This window comes from Grampus griseus (genome assembly GCF_964374135.1).
Source record: "Grampus griseus genome assembly, chromosome: 16".
Classification (NCBI taxonomy): Eukaryota; Metazoa; Chordata; class Mammalia; order Artiodactyla; family Delphinidae; genus Grampus; species Grampus griseus.
This window is the reverse complement of record NC_139010.1, coordinates 51,037,224-51,057,343: the sequence shown is the minus strand read 5'-3', so window position 1 is coordinate 51,057,343 and position 20,120 is coordinate 51,037,224.

Here is a 20,120-nt window from a genome sequence, read left to right as displayed (position 1 = left end):
TGTTCAAGGGAGGTGGGCACCTTTGGCAAAATGGAACATCACAGCTAATCTTTAGGAGACACTATAAATACCCTGAGGGAAGAAAGTTAAGTAACAACTGCTGCAGTTGTGGAAACAGAGATCTTTGCACATAGAGGATTCTTATAATATGGGAAAGAGACAAGTTAGTGGAGAAAGAGGGAGTTGCAAGAGCTCTTTCAGTATAAACAGTACACGCTGCGCCAAAGCTCTGGCTCTCCTAATGATCTTTTTAATCCCTTTTTTGGGAATATAATCTATTTTTCCTTGACATTTCAATAATTAGAATTATTGAAAAAACAGGATTCATAATTGTTGAAATTAACTTGACAGTCACCTTTGAAATAATGTTTTACTCAAAAAAGTGTTAACTGCATTTTTATAAGGCAGTTTCCACAACCAATTAGAGTCTGCATGCTCTATTTTGGTAAGTTTCAGAAGAATCAGTAACGTGTCAAATGAAAGCAAGAACATGTCCCTTTACCCATTTCTACTTGCAAAGAATATGCCTAGTTTTCAGTGCCGTGTACCACTGGTGTATCTGGCAGAATTGAAATGGCTAAAATTTTTAAGCAGATTTCAAGGTGATTTAGGAGGTTCTGGCTTGCTTCCCACCAGTAAGACACAGAGATATGGCTAAGAGTGGGCTCATGCCTAAAAGTGTTCAACGAATAGGCTCACCTAAGTAGGTTTAAAACTATGAAACCTAGGTGTCCCCAGACTTCAGGGAGCTCCCCTCTCCTTTGAGACCCCGAGTCACATACGGCAGCAGAGGTTCCCCAGGTATCTGAGACTCCACGAAGAAATCATCCATGTCCTGTCCATTCTGATTCTTATTGATCCCTTCAGTCAGCTGTTTCTGTGTGAGCATTCTCCATCCTGCTTAGGTCATTTCTTGCTTTGGCAACAGTCTCTCCTTCCTGCTGCTCTTGTATTTCTGCTACACAACAAGGGTAGGTTTGGGCCTTGCCTATGTTATAGATGAGATCAGGCTGTAACACCAAGCAGACATAACTGAAAGTGTGTTTGTAGCACAAGGGCATTACAACAGAAAATATTACAGTGGATCACGCCCATAGAGCCCAGTGGCCATGCCTCTCTACAGGAGGGAATTTGCCTGATGTCTCCCTGCTTAGCTTCCAGCTTCACCAGCCTACCTCCCCACAGTGGGAAGGCCTTGGACAGGCCAGTCTCTGTTCATCCTGTTAACGTGTAAAGTGAAGTCACTTCTAAAGCTGTGTTTAATCTATTCTAAGATGCCGTTAGTTGTAAAATGCAGCATTATTCTATATACCTCTTGACCAGTCAGGGACTTATTTACAAAGGCACTAATTACAAAGATGTAGAGCAACCAGAAAGGAAAGTGTAGAAACCTAGGGCTAACATCTGAGGAACTGTCACTACCTTAGTATAAAAGAAAGAGGGATGCGGGATGTTACATAAACCTGGAAGGGGAGCGAATTGTAAAGCGACAGCCTGAGTCAGGAGCTCACAGGCAGAGAACAGGTAAGTGAATGCTCTGTCCGCCTGCCCTCCCTCCCTCCCACCCTCCCACCCATCTCCTGCCGGGCCTCTCCACTGGTCCAACCCAACCTGAAGCCAGTGGGCACAGGAGCACGTCCATCCGCTTCACAAGGAGAAGTGTGGGAAGTGGACCCGAACGGGCGAATGGAAGACATCTCTGCAATAGACACCAAGACAGAATAAATTCTGCCAATTAAACTATGAGACACCGCTCCCTTATCACTTGAAAGTTTTATTTTACACCTATTGAAAGAGTTCTGTTAGACATAAAGAAAGGGATTTGTTTTTATCATGTAGTACTTTTCTGGATTTAAGATAACTTTACTTTTTTTTTTTTTTTTTCGGTACACGGGCCTTGTCACTGCTGTGGCCTCTCCCGTTGTGGAGCACAGGCTCCGGACGCACAGGCTCAGCAGCCATGGCTCACGGACCCAGCCGCTCCACGGCATGTGGGATCCTCCCGGACCGGGGCACGAACCCGTGTCCCCTGCATCGGCAGGCGGACTCTCAACCAGTGCGCCACCAGGGAAGCCCGATAACTTTACATTTTAATGCTAAACGCAAGTATAATCTTTTTGAGAACATTTTGTGGCAGATATTTTTTTCCCCAAAGATGATCACAGTAATAACTCTTGTCCCACGTGTGCTTCTAGAAGCTTACTACTGCCGCATTAAGAGGGGAAGTCTAGTTTCTCATTCCTTGAATCTAGGCTAGTTTGTGACTTGCGTGTAACCAGTGGAAAGCATCGATGTGGCACTGCATGACTCCTGAAGCCAGGTCTGAAAAAGATGATACAAATTCCACCTCGTTTGCTGGAATATTTGCTCTAGAGCCCAGAGCTTCCATGTTAGCAGTCTGGCTGGTCTGTGGCCGCCATGCTGCAAGGAAGCCCAAACTATTCTAACTCAGAAGGATCACATGGAGAAGCCCTGAGACTAGCAAAGAGAGAAAGATGCTTTGTCAGTTTCCAGGTGCTCCTGCACCCTCCGCCTCTGCTGTTCTGATTCCAGCCGCTATGGGACTGCAGTCTCATGAGAGATTTCTTAACCAGAAGCATCCGATCAAGCTCTTCCTGAATTCCTGGCCCACAGAAGCTGTGAGAGATAATAAAATGATGGTTGTTTTAAACCATTAAGTCTTGAGGTGATTAGTTATGTAGCAACAGTAACCAAAGCAATTTTAAATGCCAGTTATGCTCAACAGATGTAGTACCAGTGATGCCTGCAATTAACTGAAGTGATGACAATATGAATAACTATAACCACGTTTGCACATACACAGGCACTGACAGCTATGTCATGTCAGCCTCCTGGCCAACAGCAATTGTGAGATGCCATATATTTTAAGATGGCTCCTAGTGAGAAAAAAATGTGCAGTTTAGTACTGAAGAAATGTGCTACTGTTGGTGTAGAGGGAGGGACAGAACCAAAAGGGTTGGGGAACTGGTTGGCAAGGTGACTTATTTTGGAAAAGCTTAATATTTTACAGTTAAGAGGGTACATGCTCATTTAGCAAGTAAATAAACAAATAAAAATCAAATGAGAAAAAAACCATTAAGACCATAAAATCACCAAATCTCACCATCCAGAGATAAACTTCCAGATTTCTAAATGTATGGACACATGTATAGATATGTGGACATATGCTTTATAAATGAATTCATCCTTTACTGCAGCCTACTTTTTTCCCCACTCAGAAGTGTGCTGATTTCGTGTTTCCACCTCAAAAGATAAAAAACTACGGCCTTAAATTTTAATGGTAGCCAAGTGTCTCATTTACTTGACTGATCACCTAGTGACGGACATTTTGTTGTGTTTTGTTTTTTCAGTTTTGCTTTTATCATTATTAAAACAACGGGCATGTTTATGCATTTTCCCCCCTATGCTGTAACTATGTCTTTGTGGAGAATTTCTCCATATGAGATCTTGGATTGAATGAGTTGTGCCATTATAATTGCAATATGGATTGATAAAAACGCCTTCCAGAAAGGTATCCATTCATACCCCTATCAGAAGTTTTGGAAAAATGCCAGTTTTTTTCCCCTTTGCCAGTGAAGGAGTTCAGACCATGTCACCCCAAAATACGCAGATATGGCATATTGCTTATTTTGCATTAAAGGCATGTGAGAAACAGCAGAGGCAAGATGGGCATTCAGACCCTCCTTTTTATTCCTGAAAGCAGGAGATAAAACTCCCATGGGAAAGGTGTGATCTCTGTGCCAGGAAAGAGGAAGACGTTCTTATCACCAGAGACATGGAACTGAGACAGAAAGAACTCTGTACAAACAGACCTTGTTCAAATAATTCTTACCTTCCTTTACCCTCTCTACAGTGTTTAGTTACTTTTCCACAATTGCTTCTTTTTTTCAACCTAATATAAAAGCATGTAGGTTCTGCCATTTCTTTGGGTCTTCATTCCTTATGGGGGTTCCTGTGTCATGTAAAACTTAATTTAAATGTGTATACTTTTCTCCTGTTAATCTGTCTATGTCAGTTTAATTCTCAGGCCCAGCCAACAATAGTAAGAGGGTGGAGGTAAAAATTTGCCTCCTCTAGACCAACCTTTGATTCACCTGATGCCAATCTTATGGTTTAAAAAGATTTGTTTTTTGTTGTTCTTTTTTTATTTTAGAAAATAATGAAACTGAACATCTTTTCATACTTTTCATCCATTTTAATTTGTTCTTTCATGAATTGATTATTCATAGTCTTTGACCATTTTTCTTTTTATAGTTGATTTGTAAGAGCTCTTCATCCTGTAGTAGTAATTCTTTGTCCATCCTGTGTGTTACTAGTTTTTTCTAAGTTTTTTCCACTTCTATAATTGTGTTATTTTGTTTTTGTTTTTGCTGCCAGGAAGTACTTAATTTCTATGTAAGTGCATTTTCTTTTATGGTTTCTGGCTTTGGTGTCAAGTTAGGAAAGACTTGTTGCACTTTATTGTTATTAAAAATGTGTACTCAGACTTCTGTTTCACTTTTGACATTTATTAAAAATTTTAATCTACTTGGAATTGAATTCATGAGATGTAATTTCTCCCTTAAGTTGCCAGTTGCCCCAAATTATTTAGTGAATAGCAAATCTTTCCCCTGTGATTTGAAATGCCACATTTATCATACACTTGTTGGAGGAGGTCATGGTGAGGACCTGACTACTAGTTGACCTGCAAGCTGGACACCGGGCAATCAGAGACTTCTTGCCCCCTTCCCTATCCTCAGAATGTATGTACCACCTACTCTGCCCACCTAGAAGCCCTTCAAGGATACAGCTTTGAGAGAGTATTGTGTTGTTGAGACCATCTGGACTGTATGCATGACTGAACCCAGTTAAGGCCTCTGTATAAACTTTTAAGATTCTGGGGGGCAGGTGCAGAGAGCTACTCATCTTGCAGCCACCCATGGCAAGCATCGTTAAGTTCCCTTCCTTATTAAACCTGCCACCCACCAACAGGGAGTGGCTTGCCTCCTCATGGAGGGGTGGGGGGGACAGTTTCAAATGTCACCCAGGAAGCTCCTGAGTTTGCAAACCAACAACACTAAGCTTTCATAATACTTGAGTCTGTTTCTGTGATTTTCTATTCCCTCACCGCCCCGCTTCACAGTCTGTCTTTTCCTATGCCAATACCATCCATGTTGTTGCTGTTGTTGTTATTACTATTACTGCTAAATACAAGATGTTACTATCTAATAGGGAAAGTGTGTGTCCCCTCCCTACCTCTCCTTTGTTATGGTCTTTGCAGATGAACTTGAAAGTGATTTTTGTCATGTTGGATTTTTATTGAAATTTCATATAATTTGTAGTCTATTTTAAAGAGAAGTGACATCTTTACAACACCAAATCTTTCTGTCCAGAAGCAAGGTATGTCTTTAAATTCATTTTTATTGAGGTATAATTGATAAAGCATTATATTAGTTTCAGGTGTACAACATAATGATTTGATATTTGTATACACTGTGAAATGATCACCACAGTTGTATGAATTCTTTATATATTTTGGATATTAAACCCTTATCAGATGTGTGATTTGCAAATATTTTCTCTTATGCAGTATGTTGCCTTTTAATTTTGTTGATTGCTGCATTTGTTGTGCAGAAGCTTTGTAATTTGATGTAGTCCCACTTTATTTTTGCTTTTGTTACTCTTGCTTTTAGTATGAGATTTAAAAATCATTGCCAAGACCTATGTATTTCAAGAAGCTTACTGACTATGTTTTATTCTAGAAGCTTTATGGTTTCAGGTCTTATGTTCAAGTCTTTAATCCATTTTGAGTTAATTTTTGTGCATTGGTAGAGTTTTATAACTTGTATTACTGTATATTTCTTTTCAGTTATTTTTCTATTTGATTTTCTTTGTTTTTAGTTGTTGTAAACATGGTAGTTTTCTCACTAGTTATCACTGGTAAACGAAAAGACTGACTGCATTTTTGTATATTTATTTTAAAACTAGCTACCTTACTGATACTCTTAATAGTTCCAAAAGTTTTACAGTTTGTTTTCCTGGCGTTTATGAGTATAAAATTATATTAGCTGGAAATTATGATAATTTTGCATCCTCCCTTCAAGGATGGATACCTCTTATCTCATTTCCTTGATTAATTGCATTGTCTCAAATGTTCAGAATAGTACTAAATAATTGCGACGATCTAAGAAATCCTTATTTCTGACTTTAATGGAAACATTTCCATTATTTATCCACTAAATACTGGCGTTAAATTTTCAATATGTATTTATCTTATACATTCAGGCAATATCCATTCCATCCAACTTCACAAATTTTTAAAAAAATCAGGAAAAGATTTGGAATTAAATGTTTTTGGCAGCTAAAAGAGTATGTTAACTTATTTACTTATATCAAATTATCCTTGCAATCTAGAATGAATGACACTTATTCATGATCTACTATCCTTTCAGTGTCTTATCCAATTCTATTTACTAACATTTTGTTTAGGATATTTTTTTGTTGACATTCATAAGTAAGATTGGTCAGTAGCTTTCTTTTAGTTTAGTAAGATTTGGCAATAGTGTAATGTTGTTTGTACCATGTATTTGGAATATTTCCTTTTCCTTTAAACTGTTCCAGTGCTCAGTAACAAAATTTATTCTGTATAGATGTTTAAAATTTGCTCACAAAATTATTCTATGAGGACTTTTTGCTAAGTGGCTTTTAAAAGCTTTTTCATTTTCTTCTTTCTTTCAAGTTAAGAAAGACTTGTTTCAGTCTAATTTTATTAAAAGTGTTCACTCCTACTTTTGTATTGCTTTGTTAAAATTTTCTATTGTTAATTAATTTTGTGCCTGTTTTTCTTTAAATATATATATTATATTATATTTTGGGTTAAATACTAATTAAACATTTTATGCTAACATTTTGATAAAGAATGTATTTCAAGCAACACAAGTTGGACAACAATAACAAAATACTTGCCTGAGTTGGCCACAGCTGAGGTAAATTTTACCCAGTGACAGTTATTCCAATTTCACAGTTGCATATTATTGTATAAGAATTGCCCAAGGAAGGGAAAAACAACAAATAACACACAAGGGAATCCCCATAAGGTTAACAGCTCATCTTTCAGCAGAAACTCTGCAAGCCAGAAGGGAGTGGCAGGACATATTTAAAGTGATGAAGGAGAAAAACCTACAACCAAGATTACTCTACCCAGCAAGGATCTCATTCAGATTTGATGGAGAAATTAAAACCTTTACAGACAAGCAAAAGCTAAGAGAATTCAGCACCAACAAACCAACTTTACAACAAATGCTGAAGGAACTTCTCTAGGCAGGAAACACAAGAGAAGGAAAAGACCTACAATAACAAACCCAAAACAATTAAGAAAATGGGAATAGGAACATACATATCGATAATTACCTTAAATGTAAATGGATTAAATGCTTCAACCAAAAGACGTAGACTGGCTGAATGGATACAGAAACAAGACCTGTATATATGCTGTCTACAAGAGACCCACTTCAGACCTAGGGACACATACAGACTGAAAAGTGAGGGGATGGAAAAAGATAGTCCATGAAAATGGAAATCAAAAGAAAGCTGGAATAGCAATTCTCATATCAGACAAAACAGACTTTAAAATAAAGACTATTAGAAGAGACAAGGACACTACATAATGATCAAGGGCTCGATCCAAGAAGAAGATATAACAATTGTAAATATTTATGCACCCAGCATAGGAGAACCTCAATACATAAAGTAAATGCTAACAGCCATAAAAGGGGAAATCAACAGTAACACAATCATAGTAGGGGACTTTAACACCCCACTTTCACCAATGGACAGATCATCCAAAATGAAAATAAATAAGGAAACACAAGCTTTAAATGACACATTAAACAAGATGGACTTAATTGATATTTATAGGACATTCCATCCAAAAACAACAGAATATACATTCTTCTCAAGTGCTCATGGAACATTCTCCAGGATAGATCATATCTTGGGTCACAAATGAAGCCTTGGTAAATTTAAGAAAATTGAAATCGTATCAAGTATCTTTTCCATCCACAACGCTATGAGACGAGGTTCCTTAAAAAACTAAAAATAGAACTACCACATGACCCAGCAATCCCACTACTGGGCATATACCCTGAGAAAACCATAATTAAAAAGAGTCATGTACCACAATGTTCATTGCAGCACTATTTACAATAGCCAGGACATGGAAGCAACCTAAGTGCCCATTGACAGATGATGAATAAAGAAGATGTGGCACATATATACAATGGAATATTACTCAGCCATAAAAAGAAACGAAATTGAGTTATTTGTAGTGAGGTGGATGGACCTAGAGTCTGTCATACAGAGTGAAGTAAGTCAAAAAGAGAAAAACAAATACCGTATGCTAACACATATATATGGAATCTAAGATAAAAAAAAAAAAAGGTCATGGAGAACCTAGGGGTAAGATGGGAATAAAGACACAGACCTACTAGAGAATGGACTTGAGGACATGGGGAGGGGGAAGGGTAAGCTGTGACAAAGTGAGAGAGTGGCATGGACATATATACACTACCAAACGTAAAATCGACAGCTAGTGAGAAGCAGCTGCATAGCACAGGGAGATCAGCTCGGTGCTTTGTGACCACCTAGAAGGATGGGATAGGGAGGGTGGGAGGGAGGGAGACGCAAGAGGGAAGAGATACGGGAACATATATATATATGTATAACTGATTCCCATTGTTATAAAGCAGAAACGAACCCACCATTGTAAAGCAATTATACTCCAATAAAGATGTTTTAAAAAAAGGGCGAGATCTTTACAATGATAAAGTGTTATTAAAAGTTGGTTATTATATGTCAATAAAGTGTAATGCTGTAGATGAAAAAAAAAAAAAGAATTGCCCAAGGTATGCAGGGCTCAAAAAAGCTTTTCCTCTTTTTGGAAATTAAAAAGAAAAATTCTCTTTATCTTTCTTTTTGGGATACATGAATATCTGTATGCCAGATTTTCCTATTTTCTTTCCTAAACCAAGAAGACAAACCAACCCTCTATGAAAGAATTTGTCTTCATGCAACAGCAAAACCTCCTGGGCAATTTCATAAAGACCTGACTGACTTATGTGGGCAGACCTTAATGGCCTGGTGCTTCACGGAGGTTAAGAGATGTCCCAGTGTGGAGGAAAAGAGACACGAATAAAAGAGAGAGGACCAAGAATGGCTTCCACTGAAACTGAGATCTGAATTGACCATGACCAAAAGCAAATAAGCGACTGATGGCTCACTAAGGATATGACACAAGTTTTCTTGCCATCCTATTGCAACTGAGGACACAGCATTCTAGAAAACTCACACTGTATCTAAAGTTTCTGGAAGGATTTCCTCACTTATGATTAGATTCATCACCTAACTTTAACACTAGGCTGTGTGATGAGTGCTTTCTTGTGTTTGCTATTACTTATAATGTTGAAAACACAATTTCTGAAGCTGAAATGGAATGTTTATGATGTGAAAAGATTTTGTATCGGTCTTTAAATGACTGAAATACATAATTAGGGTTAAAATGCTTTTTAAAAATATATTTGGTCTAGGCATTTGGTTTAGGAAAATTATTGGAAATAAGGTAAAGATTTATGTACACATCAGTTTATCTCAACATTATTTCTGTAACATTTATAAAACCATCATCCAAAAGTGGTGCTATAAGTGAAGAAACACAGATGAGTAATAATAACAAAGGAACATAATTCAAAGAGAGTTCAAATTCTGTATTAGGGTCCTTTGATTATAAGCAACAAAAAATAACTGTAGCTAACTTAGGCAGCAAAGGAATTTGTTGTAAGGATGTGGGTAGATTATGGATATGAAGGAAAAGTCGAATATCTAGTTCTTGTAAAAGACAGTTCCCAGGCTACGGTGGTCCCCCTCGCAGGAAGGAATGGTTCCTGCATTCCTTGGAAGGAAGGGTTATTACAGGGCACTGTCATCAGAATGAACCAGCCCCAAATGTTTTCCATCTTTTTATCACTCTACTCAAGATTCAAATAATTGGGAAGGAAGGAGATTCCGAATAGCCTTACTTGGGCCCCGTCTACCATTTGGCCAAGAGAACACAGATACCTTGAGTAACAGTTTTATCAGGACTTCAGAGAATAGGAAGTGATAACAGAGACTAGCCATCTCTGGGACACAATAAACTACATTCTCAATTTCCCTTGCAGCTAGATGGGGGCTACCTGACTGAATTCTGGAAAACAGAACGGAGCAAAAGCGATATACTCCACCTCCAGGTCTGGCCCATTAAACCTCCTGCCGAGCCCTTGGTGCTCTCTCTGCTTCCTTACCTCCACGCAGGATGTAGAAGGACCAGTGCAAGACTCGGAGACCCTGTGGGATGTCAGATCCACCATATGGAAGGAGTTGAGTTCCTGTGTCACCACCTGAAGTTCACCCACTGAACACCCCAAAGGACAGTGACATGAGCGAGTCCTAAACTTTAATGATGTTAAACCACTGAGATTTGGGGGCTGTTTGTTTCAGAAGCTAGGATTCCCTAATCCTAAAGGATGAATGTTGGGCAGGCAAAGAAACCCACCTGATTCACTTCAATTTCTGTACTTACATTTTAAGAACACAGTGAAGAGGCTACACAGACCACTGCAATACTTTTTACCTCCCACATCTCTTGTCCTCCAAAATTCTCAGAAAATCCCTCTTGCACTCCTAGCGCCCACACACCTCTTGTTCTTCAACTTCAGCTTCACCTCTTTCCTTCTCAATCTGCATCACAAAAGCTCAAAGACTCAACAGGCAAAATAGAGCTCCCCTCTGAGTGTGGGAGAGAGAGAAACAAAACAGCTGTCAAGTAATGGGGAAAGACTGGGAAAAGTCATACATTAAGAATACTGTAGGGCTTCCCTGGTGGCGCAATGGTTGAGAGTCCGCTTGCCGATGCAGGGGACACGGGTTCGTGCCCCGGTCCAGCAAGATCCCACGTGCCGCGAAGCGGCTGGGCCCGTGAGCCATGGCCACTGCGCCTGTGCGTCCGGAGCCTGTGCTCCGCAACGGGAGAGGCCACAACAGTGAGAGGCCCGCGTACCGCAAAAAAAAAAAAAAAAAAAAAAAAAAGAATACTGTTTTATGACAGTGAAAATTTGGAAACCACCTAAATGTCAAACAATAGGAAAATGGTTAAATAAATTATGTCATACTTGTTACTGGTTATACAAACAAGATAGTCCCTATGCTCATGGAGCTTATAGTCTAACAGCCATTAACAATAAACACGTTTTGGAAATATAGTTAATAATATGTTGGGCTGCACCCCGCAGGCCTACGAGGCCTGTGCTTGCCCAGCTTCAAGAACAAAGAAAGAGCTCGGAGTCAGCAACAGAGACATCAGTGATTTAATGGAGGGGGGAGCTTACACGTCTGAAGCAAGGTCCTGGAGCAACACCCCACCACGTGCAGCGAATGATGGGCAGGACGCGGCGGCAGTCTTCGCTGGGAGTTGGTGGGGGAGAGGTTACCAGTTATAAGGAGAATTGATGTCAGGTGGGCTCATTAGTTACCAGGGAAACTAGCAGAAGGGCACGCCCCTCCCGGCCCCTTTGATAAGAACAATCACCAGCTGGGGCCTGGGGCAAGTACATAGGAAGGTCAGTCAGGTGAGTAAGATATAGGAGAAGCAGGCCACTGGTCGCGCAGAGGATGTTCTGAGAGCGAGAGAACAGCCATCTTGAGTGGCCTGACCGTACATAATACAAAAAGAAAATTAATGGCACAATTTCAAGTGAAAACTTCCAGGTAAGAAGCTGCATTTGCATATATAGTAGTAAAATCCCAATTGAAGAAAAGCTTATATGTGTAAGTCCTTGTGTATGTATGTATACGTGTGTATACCAGACTGTTAAAGTGGTTATTACTGAATATTGACATTATAGATAATTTTTATTTCCTTTTTTATACTATTCTGTATTTTCAAAATGTTAATGATAAGTATTTTTTAATAGTGAGTGCGATTTATAGCCTATTCTTTTCCCTTTCCTTATAATTTTCTGCATAGAATGTATAACTGGAAAAAAGCATCAATTAATTCACAGTATTGATATCACTGTGTACTGAGAGACTGTCTGCAGAAGTGGCTTCCTAATTTAGTAGACTTTTGCCTCCAATAGATCTGTAGACCTGAATGTATGTGTATGTGTATATGTGTGTGTGTGTATGTATTTATATCATAAATGGATTTTTACAACAAAATGGATTATTCCCGAAGTGCAGTTTGAATATGCTTTCCCAGACTGTCACCATGGACTCTAATGAGACTGAGCTTACCTGCCCTTCAAAATACAGGCACTAGAATTTCATCAGATGGCTTTTAAGTGAGCAAATTCATGTCCTTAAAGTATGGAGATGTAATAACACTAGGCCATCCCGTTCAAATTTATTTAGTAAATTTGCTTTGCTTTCTTCTTGTCAATATGGAAATCTATAGAAATATTAAAATGTAATTTATGTTGTGCTTAAAGAAAATAACTGTCGCTCAATACAATACAAAGCCATTGAATGCTAACACCATGCCCCTCCTTGAACTACCAAATACCATTGAGAGGAGTGAGTGAAGTATCCGAGGTGATTTTAATTTAGATTACTAAAAGATTTCCATAGATATAGAAGTTTGAGTTGATTAAACTTTAAACTTATCTGATTATAGCACTTATTATATTATGGTTGAAATTACAGGAAAGTACTTCAATTCATTGGATAATTATGAATGAATAGGGAAAGTACTTCAATTCATTGGATAATTATAAATGAATAGGGAAGGATATGACGTAGAAAATTTGTTCCAGTTATTTAAGTGATAACTATATGAAGGAAATTAAGAAACTGAAGTTGTCTCAACGTATCAAATTGCCAGGCAGAAGCTTTGAAGATGAATGGCTTCATGGTGCCTGTGATGCCTAATTATCTTCTGAGACGTTGTTTCCTTAGTTTAAGAGATAAAAAGATAAAGATAAAAACATGCAAATTCAACTAATAGAAAGGCTGACCTATTGAATATTATGTGTCTCTAGCTTATTTCCTTAGCTGTTTTTAGAGAAGTCCCCCAGCAAAAGTGTCATTAGGTGTCCTAAACAGATCTTCCTCACAGAGCTTTTCTTTGTTTGCAGCTATTCTGTAGTTAGCCTCCCTGATTAATGAGCATGATTAGTGGACAGTTACACATTTAAAGCACTGACATCCACAGAGGATGTTTAATAGTGATCCCTGTTTTCAACTTAAACTCAATCTGGGAGTTATGTTTCTTTCCCCAAAGCTAAGAAATGAAACTTCCTTTATGCTGTAAAATGAATCAGCACAGGGACGTGGACTAACGTGGGTAGAAGAGCTAAGGAGAGAGCATCTTTTGGGGGAAAACCCATTTAAATATTTTCTGCCTGTCCATGTGCTTAAGTTAACTGTATTGTAAAGCTGTACATGGGTCTTGTTACAAATTGGGATTAGTCATTCTCATAAAATCGTTGGCATCTCCATAAAGGCATGTCTTAAAGAACTGTTCCATCTATTGTAACAGACAAATATCTGCTCTGGATGCTCACCCACTGTCTATAGACAGAGGAGAAGACAGTTTTAAAGCTCTTTCTTTAATTCACAATCACTGCTTCCCTAGCCAGTCTCCCATCAGTGAAGCAATGCTCAGCTCCCAGTGGTAGCCTGATATTGAGCAATTTGTATGCTTACATTCCTAATATCTCTTGCTGTCATCTCTTCAGGCTTCATCCTTTTCTCAGATACCAGGGGGAAGTTAAGTTTGAAATCAATTGATAATGTCAAGCATGACTATAAGTTGGTTTCACAGAGATAGTAGGAAATAAAATTCTTAAATAATACAGGTCAGTGAGAGTATAAGATTGGCAACTTATATTCTTAGGGCAGAAGTAGCCTTCTTTCCTTCCTTCCTTCCTTCCTTTTCTTCCTTCTGTACCTTACCTTATTCTATATAGGACTTGAGAAAATTTCTAGTCACTCATTCTAAGCCTTCCTAAACTGCATGGCTATAAAGAGGAGAGGTGTGCCACCTCTGTCTATTTTGGTATTTTATTTTCTCCAATACCTGCGGGAGGAAGAGGATGACTTATGTTCCTTCTGCACCTTAGTAGGGTCTATCCAGATTTAGGTTTGGCAAATCAACCAATACTTCATTGTTTCTTTAAACTGGCACTTTTAAGGCAAATTTATAATAACAGTTAAGTAGGATTTTTTTGGTTCCCCTCCTATTCGCTCAGAGTTTAAAATGAGTTATTTTAGGGCTTCCCTGGTGGCGCAGTGGTTGAGAGTCCGCCTGCCGATGCAGGGGACGCGGGTTCGTGACCCGGTCTGGGAAGATCCCACATGCCACGGAGCGGCTGGGCCCGTGAGCCATGGCCGCTGAGCCTGCGCGTTCGGACACTGTGCTCCGCAGCGGGAGAGGCCACAACAATGAGAGGCCCGTGTACCGGAAAAAAAAAAAAACCCACAAAAACAAAATGAGGAATGAGGGCTTCCCTGGTGGCGCAGTGGTTGACAGTCTGCCTGCCGGTGCAGGGGACGTGGGTTCGTGCCCCAGTCCGGGAAGATCCCACATGCCGCGGAGCGGCTTGGCCCGTGAGCCATGGCCGCTGAGCCTGTGCATCCGGAGCCTGTGCTCTGCAGCGGGAGAGGCCACAGCAGTGAGAGGCCCACGTACCGCAAAAAAAAAAAAAAAAAAGGGTTATTTTATTTAAGCCCCCAAATAATCTTATCATTAAGATTTTATTATCTCCATTTTTCTCCTATGGAGACACAGAGGCATAGAGAGATTAAGTCACTGGTCCAAGATCTCAGGAGTGATGGGAGCAGTGTTTAAACTGACTTGAAACTCAATGCTATAAACCCCCAAACTCCCTCTGCACATACACTGTGAATTGTAATCAAAATGTGCTAAATATTTAAGCCAAACTTAGGGAGTTTCTGGTTAAATACTTGTAAAAGCACTTTTACTCCTCTTTCCTCCCTTAAAACTCACCTAAAAAAAAAAAAAAACCTCACCTAAAGTGGCAAAAAGAATGAAAAACAGGGGGGAAAACCCCTTATATTCAATGAAACAATAAAATGGCCCCAACTGCAACCTGCCCCAAACTGCCCCAGATTTCTCTCAAATGTCCCAAACCTAAAGGGCTCATCCTATAATTCTTTAGATTCCCAGGATATCTTCTATGCTATGACAGGACACAGGTCCCTAAGTGAGGAATGCCCTATGGAGACCCAGGTTAATAGTTCTCACTGGCAGTGATGCCATCTCTAAAAGAAAAGTCTCACTGACATTCCTTTTTTTTTTTTTTTGCGAGTTTAATTCTCTTTTTTATTGAGATACAGTTGCTTTACAATATTATATAAATTTCAGGTGTACAAGATAGTGATTCACAATTTTTAAAGATTATACTCCATTTATAGTTATTATAAAATATTGGCCATATTCCCTGTACAGTATATCCTTGTAGCCTATTTATTTTAAACACAGTGGACTGTACCTCTCACATATGAGGAAACTGAGGTCCAGAGAGGTTAAAGTGTCGAAGTTTACCCTGGGAGTAAGGAAGTAAAAGGTAGAGCTGAGGTCAGAGTCTAGGATATTCCTCTTGTCTAAATCCATCCAAACAGCAGCAGGATAAAGGAGAGCAGGGAAGCTGTTTTTCACCTACTCATAACCTAGAAAGGACTTGATGGACAGCGGCACTAACCCTCAGAGACAAAGGGCAGACATCCTCCCAGGGCAAAGCATTAGGTCTCCCACCTCCGGATCTGCCCTCTGGCAGATTTCAGCAACCACACCCTCCTCCTTCCACCTTGATGTCCCCGTCCGCACCGCCCCCCTCCCCACCGCTTCTCAGCTCCTGGTCTGAATCAGTTGGGGCTTCTGAATTCCTAGGAATGGCAAGAGGAAGCACTTGGGAAGGAGCAGAGCAGTCAGGGCTGTGATTTGAATCCTTCTTCAGCTTTTGGCTTTTCCATGTAGGTACTAGAAGTATGAGTCAGGAGGATAAATGTGCGTAATCAGAGCGTAATTGATTGTCTAACCAGTGGCACAGATCAGTTCTGAAATTCTGCAGTACTCAAGCTCTAAATCCCAATACTAGAGTTTCTTATACACTTAACTCTGCCTCCTGCATAATTCTGAGTATGAGTCATCCCCTTTCTCCCTCTCCCAAGCACCCCTTTCAGTTACACATCTTTTGGTTCTAACTCATTTTGCCCCTGCCTATCCCTGGGTTTATTATTTACCAGCAGTTTTCATTACCATTTCAGTATTTCACTGGGGATGAGAAAATATTCCACTGTGATGCTGAACAACACTGAGCAGAAGTGTTAACCTCCATGAATTTTCACTCCACATGAAGGCTGGAGAAAGATAGAGGGGTCTGCCTGTAGCTGAAAGTGATGGGTCCACAGCAGGGGCTGTATATATTCCAATCTCTTTGGTAATCTATATGTTTCATCAGCCAGGAATGTTGGCGATGAGCACCCTTTCAAAGTGGATGAAGGTGTCCAGATGGCTGTTTCCTTTCATTCTGATTAAAACTGTTAGCTTAACATATGCACCAGAGCTCCCAGCCCACCATATAAATTGAGATAGACTCAGTGAGACTGTGTCCACAGCCATGAACCTGAATTGACTTTGTGGATTGCTCTAGATCGCTCTCCCCTGTCCACATTATTCCTTAGCCAATAGTTGGCTCCATTTAAAGAAGACTCACTATTTCCATTTTAAAGGGTAGAAAAAAATACATCACAAAAAGAATCAACCCCCAAAAACTACCAACAGAAAGGAAGAGTTCAGACAAATAAGTGTACATATTTTTTAAGAAATTACATTATGTTTTCCAAAAGAGAGCTCAAAGGGTTCTGTGAAGAGACTATAATACATCAAGCAGGAAATGAATAGTGTGTCAGTAGAATTTAGGGAAGAACCGCAAGGAAACAAAATCATTACAGAGATGAAGCACACTTCAGAAGTGACAAGAGTAAAGGACACAGTGCTGCAAACACAGCCAGAGGTAAAAGTGGTGAATAGGCTTGAGGAATCACAAAGACAAAAAGGAAAAGACAGAGATATTAAAAAGAGTATATGGGAATTCCCTGGTGGTCCAGTGGCTAGGACTCAGTGCTTTTACTGCTGAGGGCCCAGGTTCAGTTCCTGGTAGAAGAACTGAGATCCTACAGTGTGGCCAAAGAAAAAAAAGAAAAGAAAGGTATTAAAAAAGTGGTCAGATTGGAAGACAGAGAAAGCATAATCAACAAAAGTAGAATTGATTCTCTGAAGAAGAGAACAATAAATGGAAGAGAAAAAGTATTCCAACATATCATTTATGCATTCAAGGAGTATTGATTGCATACTTACATAACTCTAGACATAAAGGAAAAATTATCGAGTAAAAATATAATAGAAGACAACTTTTTTGAACTAAATAAAAACATGAAGTTACAGATAAAAAAGACACAGTTTATCCTAGGAAGAAAAAAATAACAACCTTGATAGTTAAGGCATATCTAGGAGAAATTACTATATTTTAGGAATAAAGGAAATTCAGTGGTCAGAAAATTTAGATCTTATACAAGGGAAAAATACGTTTGATCCCAGCTTTCTTAACGGGACCAGTCAGTGTCTGAAGACAATGGAACAGTATCTACCAATATCAAGTGGCTTGGTTATGCAAGTGGAAAGGTGAAAAACAGACATTCTAAATCACGTGGTATCTGTGATCCAATCTTGAAAAATCTACAGGATGACAAAATGTAGTACATCAAGAGATAGATGATGATGTCATGATTTGTGGAGTAGTGGTGAAACTCATGGAATTAGAGACCAAACAGCTATGAGGAATATGACCACAGAACAGACTGTAATATTATAAACTTTGACAATGTAAAATAATTATGTAACTAATAAAAAGTGGGAATTGAGGGAGGGATGGTGGGAGAAAGTATGGTGTTAATTTCCATATCTTTCAAGAAGGGAATGACTAGGCATTAACTAAACTTAAAATAAGTAATTAAGAAAGGATCTTAGCATAGTTTAAAAAAATAACTCTATGTCTTTTTGTTTGGGTTCCTTTTTATAAATTAACTCTCAGAAATATTGATTTGAGATTTAGTAATTTTTCAGTTCTTTGGTAACTTCCGGCAAATTTCAAGAACACTGAATTTATAGTGAAAAATTTTATCTTGCTTAAGAGATAGGTTTTAACATGATCCCAGAATGTGAATATTACATGTAATCAAAATTTTCTTTGAAAATCTCAGAAAGTGTGTGGCAGTGAAGGCCACTTTTGCTTAGTAAGTTCAGCACGGCCAATTTAATCTCCAGCTTTGGAAGAAATCATTGTTTCCTCATTAGAGTACTAGGTAAGGTAGTAAGTTTGTGTTTGGAGGCATATTATGCAAACAGTATGTCCTCTTGAATGCCAAAGCTCCTATTCAGTTCAGCGAGATACTTGCCCTACGGAGGTACATTGTCCTTGACTGTGAATGAGGAACAGATAGAAATGTCTCTCATGCTCCTTAAGTGAAAGGGAAGGTAAGTTGAAATGTCTGTACTATGTAAATTTTTAATTTTCCTCTCTGTCTCTTTCTCTCTCTTTATATAAGTGTATGGTTGTATATGTGTAAGTGAAAGAAATGCGTAGTGTTGACTTTAAAAAAAGCGTAAGATTTGTGAGTTTAAGTTTTATTCAGGGTCTTGCTGAGGACTAGAGCCTGAGAGTCAGCTACTCAGTAGCTCTGAGGAAACTGCTCCAAGAAGGTAGGGGAGGAACGAGTTTATACATGATTTTTGGTTAGGAAATTCATGCCGTCAAGCATACATCTTAGTAAAAGATTGCTGCTAATCGTGAGGAACAGATATCTCAGATGAATGATTTTAGTGCTTTTCTGTGTATGGGAAGATGTGAGAATCTGGGGTCATTGAAATTCTTCCTGAAGTATGCATCTAACTATTGAAGGGCTTGCTTCTCAGGAAGCACAGAGTGCCTCATCCTGTTTTTCATCCTGAATTCCTTTCTGGGTTTGCTGTTGGTGGTCAGCTGCAGTGGGTTCTGACTTAGCCCTTGTAGAACTGAGTGGTGAGTAATGTTCTCTGTCTTAGCAATCTTAATTTTTGCTGTATCCACATTAGATAATGTGACTCCGTGGAAATATTTTAATGAAAACAGCAGGTAGAGTAAGTTCATTTTGCAAAAGTTTTCTTTCTTTCACTCTCTCTTCCTCCCCTCCCTCCCTCCCTTCTTTCCTTCCTTCCTTCCTTTGTCTTTTATTTTTGCTTGCTTGCTTGCTTCCTCTTTCTATCTTTTATCTATTTGTTTTGTATCTGTGTACATCCTTCTGTTCATCCAACCATGCATACAGTTATGTGTGTGACATATATGTGTATGTGTGTACTTAGATGTGTGTGCTTATATATATATATATATGTTTATATATATATGTGTATATATAGATAGATATAGATATAGACATATCTGATTTACCTGAAATGATGTCTACAATGTGGTAGCAATGCTAATCTCCAGTAGGTGGGATTTGGGTACTTTTTTATCGTCTTTTTTTCTACCATTCAGTATTTCTAGAATTGTTTCATGAGAATGTATACTTTTATGGAACTATTAGTCATTCTTTTCTACTCTCTATACATAAAGAATTATACAAAATTGACTCCTAACGTGTTATGCCATTATATCTACAGGTAGACCTGCACAAACGCTGCATTTTGTCCTTAGATCCATAGGGAGCTGGCAAAAGCTGATGTGCCAAAGAACAGGGTCTTGGTGTCTCTCCGTACTCCATCTCTTCACCTGTTAGCCATTTCTGCTGGTTTCTCCTTTGGAGCAATCAGTTCCCAAAGATTTGCTGATTGTGCTGCTCCTTGGGCTGTCATCTTGGAGGCGACCTACTCTCACTGGGGACCATTCGCTGTCTGCTTGTCGTTATCAGCTTTCTAATCTTCTCTTTGTTCCCTCACTTTCTTCTTTCACTTTGCTTTTATGCTGCTCTCTGCTTCTTTCCTCCCTGCTTTCCTTCCATTTCTCCCTACTCTTTCTGTGATGCCATGC